The sequence below is a fragment of the Tursiops truncatus genome, chromosome 3, assembly GCF_011762595.2.
Source record: "Tursiops truncatus isolate mTurTru1 chromosome 3, mTurTru1.mat.Y, whole genome shotgun sequence".
Lineage (NCBI taxonomy): Eukaryota > Metazoa > Chordata > Mammalia > Artiodactyla > Delphinidae > Tursiops > Tursiops truncatus.
In genome coordinates, this window is record NC_047036.1 from 150,021,840 (window position 1) to 150,028,239 (window position 6,400).

The window sequence follows — 6,400 nt, forward strand, 5'->3', positions numbered from 1 at the left end:
ACTTTCATAGCTCATCCCTACCTCAGACCCTGAGCTTGCCTAGCCTTCAAGAGGAGCCTAGAATTCTGGCTTGAAATGAGTCCTAAAAAGACTTACGTCCAATTGTCAGCAGCACATTCCCAGCTTTGCCATTCCTCAGTTGGGTGACCTTGACCAAGTCACTTCAAGTCCAGAAGGTTACCTTTCCTCATTTGGAAAAGAGAAAAATAATTCTCCGTTGGTCAGGATTTGGCTAGGATTTGCTGCAGTAACAAATGCATCCTCACATAACAGAGGTTCTCCCTCACTCATGCCCTCACTCACAGCACTGTTCTGTCCTATAACTACATCATCTAGAGCACGTGGTCTCCAGGGTCACCAGGGCAGAGGGAATAGAAGGGGTGGACGAGGTACACTGGCTCTCAGTTGTCTTGGCCCAGAAGTGACCGGCCTCACTTCCATTCACAAGCTACTGGCCCACAGTCTTTACATGGCTCCCACATACCTGCAGGGATTGCTGGGGGCTGTCTATGAGCTGTTTGGCAAGAGCCCAAATCTCTCCACAGGCTCTTTGACTCACTGAGAGGTGGGGAAAATCAAGAAAGCTCATGTATGTGAAAACTCCAGCCACGGAGCAGGTGATGGCTTATCAGTTTCCGGATTCCACCAAGGGCCTCTGTGTGGCTTGGTGAGCCCTTTGGTTTTGATAAGCGAGGTGGGTCCCATTTGTGCTGTCTCACAGCGCAGCCTCCTTGCTTACTGGCTGCCAGGATAGGACAGGTCCTGGTGGTCTGGCCGCTGGGGCTGTTCATTGTAGGCGGAGATAAGCCCTGCAGTTACTTCTCCCAACTGCCCATGCCCAACCCCATCCCGGGATCAGAGATCCTAATTTCCCAGCCCTCAAGTCAAAGCCAGAGACAGAGCTTAGCTCAAATGTCACTGACTTTTACCTTGGCAGTCAATGGTCCAGAACAATCTTCCAGTGCTGTCTCTTTCTATTTTCTGGCAAAGTTTAGTCCGTGTATCTGTAACCAAGTTGGTTAGCAGAATGGAGTGGGAGAAGTGGATTCAAGATAACGATGACAGCAAAAATTGCAGCAGACATACTGTCTCAGTGAAATCTCTCAACATCGCTGTGAAGGAGATCCTATTGTTATCCCCATTTTACAAGTGGAAAAATGGAGACCTGTCCCTGTGTCCCTGTGTCACAATACACCCAGGTCTATTGGATTCCATGGCCTAAGATATGGACTGCCCAGCTCCACGCCTGGGATCAAACAGATTTTGCTCATGACCAGTGGTAGGCATATCTCCCAAACACAAACGATCCTCAACTCCTAGGGTGTGTGAGGATTAAATTAATTCATCTTTCAGCACGTGTTTCCTAAGTGTATGCCATGTCCGAGGACCTGGCTAGGTTCTGGGGTTAAGGAGATGAATCAGACATGGCGTCTTTAAGGAGCTCGTGGGCCAGGGTATCATTACTTCCCAAACAGTATGAAAGAGGCCATGGAAGAATAAGAGGGAGGAACATGGAAGCTGGAGACAGGGCAAGAAAAGCTCAAGAAAGGGCTGAGCCCTGATGAATAGATAGGAGTCAGGAAGCTAAAAAAGGAGGGTATTGCAGGCAGAAAATGATATGTGCAAAGACATAGAGGTATGAAAGGCCATCGTCCGGGAACTGCAAAGGGCTCTGTATTGTTGGAACATAAAATCAAGGACGAGGACAGGGTGAGGATACTATTAGGAGATGTGGGTGGAAAGGTAGCTGGGGCCAGATCATTCCTTCATTCCTTCATTTGTTCCTGCATTTAAGGGCTATCCACTGAGCACCAAAAGACTCCAGGCGCTGTGCGAGACGCTACAGGTGCAACAGCGACCAAGAGGCAGAGCTTAAAGTGGGCAGGAGGGAGACAGGCAAGAAACCAGTGGATGAATAAATGAGAAAGTTTCAGAGACATGCAAGTAAGGGCAAGAGCCTTGAATGCCAGGCCAAGGGCTCGGGGTGGTGGGAGCCCTGAAAGGGTTGTGGGCAGAGGAGAGATGAGGTTAGATCTGTATTTTAGAAGCCCACTCCACGTAGGAGGGGTGGCTGGTGCACAGGCTAGGCAAGTACCCTCAGCACAGGGCTGGGCACACAGTGGGTGCTCAGATAATGGCAGGGATCCGGCTCTCAGCTGTGGTATGCTTCCTGACCTGGGGCCTGTACTCTCCCCCTGCCTGGCCTCTGTGTCCCCAGGGACATCTGCTAGAGGCCTCCTAATCATTCAGCTGGCTCTGCGCCCAGCAAGGACTGGAGGGAAGGGACATCTTGGTAAGCATCGAAGCTCCAGCTTTGACGTGTGGAGGAGGAGACAGGCCGAGTCCCTTGTGCTCTGCTGCCGACCACCCAGCCGGCTTTCTCCAGGGCCTCTTCCATCCCCTGAATGGATGGTGGATAGAAATCTGGAAGCCAAGAGTCTTGAGCATGACCCCTGTGTCCACCTCTTGACTTGCCGTATGCCCGAGACAGCCTGCTCGCCCACTCCATGCCTCTGTTTCCTTCTTGGCAAAACAGGGACAATAATCCAGGCTCCCACTTCCCAGGACTCTGACGGGAGCAAGAGAGAGGAGCCATTTGCTCCTCAAGCAGCAGGTTCTTACTGAGCATTTCCTGGGGGCTCTCCACGTCGGCCGGGAGGGGAAGGATTGTGCAGCCGACAGAACAAGAGAAAGAAGTTCCTCGTCTTTATTGAGCACTGCCCAGGACCCAGGCTCTGCTCTAATAAGATTACACGGATTTGCTTCATTTAATTTTCAGAGCAACCCAGTGAGATGGGTCCGCCCCTCACCCCCTTTCTCAGACTAGGAAAATAAGGCAGAAAGAAGCTGCAAAACTTGCCCATGGGACGGACCACAAAGAGTAGCAAACCAGGATGTGAACTTGGTCTGAGTCCAGAGCCCGTCCTCCCAACCCACTAGTCCGCACTGCCTTGCTGCCCACATGGGGCTCACAGCTCAGGTGAGGCTTGAAACTACTCAGAAATCGAAGGTAGAGTCACACACTGAAGAGTTCTGTGGTGTAACGCTACGGGACAGGAGGCAGAGACGGGAGGAGCCGGTGCAAGTGAAACCTGAAGGAGGTGGGTGCCTGGGGAAGGGTTTCTGAGCAGGGCAGCAGGGGCGAGGATTTGACGGCAGTGGGGGGTGTCCTCAGAGCTCAGCAGGGGTGCAGGCCTGGCAGGCCTCGTGGGGAATTTGCACTTTCCTCCAGGAGCGATGAGATTCACTGGATGGGTGTAAGCTGATTGTGTTTTGTTTTGTTTTGTTTTGTTTGCGGTACGCGGGCCTCTCACTGCTGTGGCCTCTCCCGTTGCGGAGCACAGGCTCTGGACGCGCAGGCTCAGCGGCCATGGCTCACGGGCCCAGACGCTTCGCGGCATGTGGGATCTTCCCGGACCGGGGCACACACCCGTGTCCCCTGCATCGGCAGGCGGACTCTCAACCACTGCGCCACCAGGGAAGCCCGCTGATTGTGTTTTGAAAAGAGTCCCCTGGACTTGAGGGACCACAATAGGACATGGGAAGACCAGTCATAGGACACTGCAGTGACCCCAGCGATGGGAGGTTGGCCTTGGGGGAGGAGAGAAGGCAGCTTTGGGAGGTAGAATTCACAGGAGTGGATAGTTGAGAGAGGATGACGCTGGGAAACATGAATCGTGGAGAAGCTACAGGTCCCAGAGAGCATCTCGACAGGCTGGTTCTCTAGGGAGACAAAGGTTTAGTAAGAGTCATTATGACACACCCAACTAGAGAAGGATCAGACAGACTTAGTCAGACCTGGAAACCCTGCCGACCAGCCAGCCATGTGACTTATGGCAAACCACTTCACCTTCCTGACCCTCATTTTCCGTCTCTCAAAAACAGAGATGTAAACACCCACCTCGCAGAATTGTGGGGGTAATGAAGGTCATAGCTCCTGCCACTTGGGTTTAAAATCACTGCACATCCTTAGCTGCAGTTTACTGAGCACGGACTTTGTGTCAGATTCTACATTGTGTGTTACATACATGATCTCGGAAATCCTCCCGATATCTCAGTGAGGTAGTCAGAGTTCTTCCCTTCATTGCTCAGTAAGGAAACAGAGGCTCAGAGAGGTGAAGTGGTTTGCCCAAGGTCACGCAGTGGCTAAAAGAAGAGGTAGACTTTAAGCAGAGAAAGTTCTCGTTTCAAAGCCTGTGCGTTTCATCACCACACTAGCCAGCAAGGGATGCGTTTGGGGGCAAGAAGCAGAAAGTGCTTCTCCGGTGGGGGTTTATTACTTTCACATTTCAAGAAATCTGATCATAAATGATTCCAAGGTAGAGGTAATAGCTCAACCATGTCATCAAGGACCCACATGCTTCCTAATTTCCCAATCTATCCCTATCGTTCTGTTAGCAGTATCTTCCCTCATGCTAACAGTACAACTGCCACAGTTCCAAGCATCACAACTGTATCCTAAGAAGGAAGGAAGGGAGATGGCATAAAGAGCTTATCCTCTCTTATTACGCAGGAAAAAAGAATTCCCCAGAAACTTCCAGTAGACTTTCCTGTATGTCTCATTGGCCAGAAATAGATCACATAAACAATCCTAAAACAATCAGTGGCAGAAGAGAGTAGAGATGACGTGATGTGGCAGCTTTCAAGGATATCTGCATATTTTTGTCACTCTTCTCATCAAGAGGTGGGGTCCCCTTAAACTTGAGCCAACCCTAGGAACTTCTTGACCAATAAAATGTGGCATAAATGACACCATGTGACTTCGGAGGCTAGGTCATAAAAGGAGATTCATTTTCTACCCAGTTCACTGGAGCACATGTGCTGGAATCCTTAGCTGTCATATCAGTCTTATCTTGAGGCTGCCATATTGTGAGGAGGCCCAATTAGCCATCACAGAGATTCCACATGGAGAGGGCCTATGTGAAGAGAGAGAGATGCCTGGCCAGCCCCAAGTGCTCCAGCCACATGTGACTGCAACTTCCAGAACAAGCCGGCCGAGGCTTTCCTAAATTCCTGAACCCACAGAAACCATGTGAGATATAAGATGATTTGTTGTTTCAAACTGGTAATGTTTGGGGTAACTTGTTACACAGGAGTAGATTACCAGATCACATGATCAGCTTAGACAAGCCATGCTTCATCCTGTGGAGTTAGACATGCTCGTGAGAGAGATACAGAAGGAATTCAGAGCCAAGCAGTCTCTTCTGAAGTTGGGGAGGTGGGAGATGTGTGAGGAGGGGCTTTGCAGTAGCAGCATCAGTGCAAAGCATGGCAGCTCTCCTGCCCACCTCTCTTCCTGTTCTCTCTCTCACTGCTTTCCCACTACATGGCCTTCTTTCTTCCGGGAACTCCTCATGCTCATTCCTGCCCCAGGACATTTGCACTTGCCGTTCATGTTTGGGGAACACGAAACCCACACTTAAGAAATATAGAAATAAGCGAGAGATAAGCAGACACTCGAGTTGCCCTCCCAGTGGGCAATGGTCTTCCTGTCCACCCTCGAGTGCTTCAGTTCAGGACCATGGCCAGGGCTCCTGCACAGGTGGCAGACCTACCTGGGGCCCACAACAACTGCCATGAGTATGCTGGGCACAGCGTGAGGGGTTTTACAAACCTCCACTTGCTTCATCCTCACAACAATCCTGTGAGGTGGGTGTCAACATCCCATTGTACAGATGAGAAGAGGGAGGTCCAGGGAGATCGATGAACGGTTTGCCCACTACTGCACTGCTTCCAAAGAGAGGTGGGCCAACACCAGGGCCCACACTGTTCCTTCTTCAGGGCTTATCAGAAATAGGGGGGATCCTAGAACTACAGGCCCCAGAGTCACAAAGAGAGACCCCTACCAGCCTCGGCTTGAATATTCACAATGACAAGGAATTCAGCCCATGACATTGTCAAAAGTTCTCACCTGTCAGGTTTGGGGAAGAGCGGAAGAACACGGGTCCAGGAAGGAGATGCTAGCAAAAGGCTGAAAGGCCTTGGAGTGGCTCTAATAGGAGACGGAACAGATTTGATTTGAGCTTCAGGGACCTCTCCAGGGATGAGAGGAAAGGCTGCAGCTAAGCCAGGGGACCTGGAGGCCAGGGAGAGCAAGGCGGACGTGCTGTCATCACAGACACTGGCTGTGGATTGCCACTGGGAGATGACGGGCCATTTGCTCATCAAGGACAGCACAGACAGCAACTGGACTGGGGTGGTGGTGGTGTATTCTTGCTGTACCGGGCCCCCTAAGACTGCCTTTTGCATGTATCCCAGAGGGAGTGCCGTTGTGTGGCTGGTGCCCTCCTGCTGCAGATAAGATTAGTGGGTAAGGTCACAGGGAGGCCTGTTGCCTGTTAGTCTGGGGCCCTGGCAGCCACATCACTCATTAGCTGGTTATTAGAGGCCTCCATAAACT